Source organism: Vigna unguiculata, chromosome 1, assembly GCF_004118075.2.
Source record: "Vigna unguiculata cultivar IT97K-499-35 chromosome 1, ASM411807v1, whole genome shotgun sequence".
NCBI lineage: Eukaryota > Viridiplantae > Streptophyta > Magnoliopsida > Fabales > Fabaceae > Vigna > Vigna unguiculata.
The window spans coordinates 6,153,631-6,156,158 of NC_040279.1; positions in this window are offsets into that span (position 1 = coordinate 6,153,631).

The following is a 2,528-nucleotide window of genomic DNA, read 5'->3' on the forward strand; positions in this document are numbered from 1 at the left end:
TCGTTGCATGAGTCTCTTGCTTTATATATAGCTTTTGTAGAACCTTTCAAAGTCAATATACCTTTTAAAGTCTTTTCTCTTTTTCTGCTTCTCTCTCTCCGTGGTTTCTCTTCTCTTATATGGTATCTAAAGCCATTTTTTGGCCTACATCTTATCATGGCTTCGTCTACAAACTCCAGTGTTGTTACTCCATCTTCAATACCTTCTTTTACTCCTCAAACTTTTACCATCCCGATCACGTTGAAACTTTCATATGATAATTTTCTTCCATGCAAGCAGCAAGTCCTTGCTACATTTAAGGGTTTCAAACTACTTCACTTTCTTGATACTGCACGAGCTCCACCTTGCTTTCTTTCCGCAACTGATGTCTCAAGCAACATGGCCAGTGTAGCCTACGTCAATTTCGAACAACAAGATCAACTAATTGTAGCATGGTTGCTTTCTTCCATGGATGCTTCCATTCTCACCATGAAGTTGGGACTTGAATCTTCATCACAAATCTGACAGAAGTCAACAACATATTATGCTTCTCATACACGTGCCAAAATCAAGAAATTAAAAGTGCAACTCCGCCAACCAACCAAAGAAACTATTTATCTTGTTGGAATAAAGAAGATTGTTGATTCTTTGTCTGCCATTGGTTCACCACTCACCTTAGATGAACATATAAATGCTTTTTTGGATGGCTTGTCAGAGGAATATGATCCCTTCATCACTTCGGTTACATCATGCCTCGACAATGTAGCAGACATTGAAGCTTTGTTACTTGCTCAAGAAGAGCGCTTGAAGAAACACAAAGCCACTGACTCAATTGTCTTTGAAAACCACTTCACAACCACTTCAAATATGCAGAACAAGAATTATGTTCTTGGATCTGTTTCATGTGGGTCTCGATCAATCAACCACTATTATCGAAATCCTCGTTCCCACGGTGCTCGCACTACTGGCAAAAGTTGTTGGAATTCAAATTCGTCTTCTTGGAATTCCAATAACAATAGTAATCGTCCACAATTCCATTCAAGCTAACAATGCTTCTTTTCCTTCTTTATCACATGATGACATTGAGTCATCAATTCTTGGCAATCCAACTCTAGTCAATGACTCGCTATGATACCTCGATAGCGAGGCAACACACCATATGACAAACAATGCAAATCATATAGTGGCAATGAAGTTGTTCAATCAGGTAATTGCTTAGGTATGCCAATTACACATATTAGTGCTACTTCTTTAACTTCCCCACACACATCTCACAGACTGCATTTAGATCATCTTTTACATGTTCCATCCTTCTCAAAGAATTTACTTAGTGTATCCAAATTTGCTCATGACAATAACGTCTATTTTGAATTCTATCCATCACGTTGTTATGTTAAAAACCAGGACACCAAATAGATTCTTCTACAAGGAAATCTTAAAGATGGGATGCATGTGTTTCAACCATTTTCTTCATCCATCATTCAATCTCATAACGCAACTTTGAAGCCTTCCTTCCAGTTGTGGCATTGTCGCCTAGGCCATGTGTCTAACTCTGTTGTAGCTCATGTTTTACAAAATTGTAATATACGTTGTTCATTAAAACATAACTTCTGTGAACCATGTATTTTGGCTAAGGCACAACAATTCCTTTCATGCATTCTATTATTACTTACAGATATATGTTAGAATTAGTTTTTGTAGATGTTTGGGGACCTTCCCCGATACCTGCTTCTAATGGTGAAAGATATTATATAGCTTTTATTTATGCTTATTCTCGTTATACGTTGTTATACTTGTTACATGCTAAATCTCAAGTTTCCTCTACTTTTCTTGATTTTAAACGTTTTGTTGAACATCAAACTGGGTTTAAAATCAAAAGTCTCCAAACTGATAATGCAAAGGAATTTCTTGCTTTACATAAAACTCTTAAAACCTTTGGCATTTGTCATCGCTTAACCTGTCCTCATACGCATGAACAAAATGGTTCAATTGAGCGTAAGCATCGCCATGTATTGAATGTGGGATTATCTCTTTTGTCTGGTACTTCTCTTCCGCTGCAATATTGGGGTGAGACCTTTCTATCATCTGTTATGATTATCAACTCTTTTCCCACACCCGTTTTGAATAACAACAATCTATATACTAAAATTTTTAAAAAGAAACCTGATTATAATTTTTTTTTAAAGTGTTTGGTTGTGCTTGTTACCCTCTCTTACGCCCTTACAATCCTCACAAGTTTAGTATGTGTTCTGAAATCTGTCTATTTCTTGGATATAGTCCAAACCACAAGGGATATGTTTGTCTCTCAACCAAAGGTAGATGGTATATTTCACGACATATATATTCAATGAAAATCTATTTCATTATGCAAGTTCAGCTAATCTTTTCTCCATCAATCACAACACTAATGTCAATGTTTCACATACTCCACACACACTCACTAGTAATGATGAACCTACCAACCCCCCTTCTCCCCATGAGACTATTGTTCCTTAAAATTCACCTTCTTTTGTAGCTTCTGAGTCAATTTCTCCAACTCCCTCTCATGT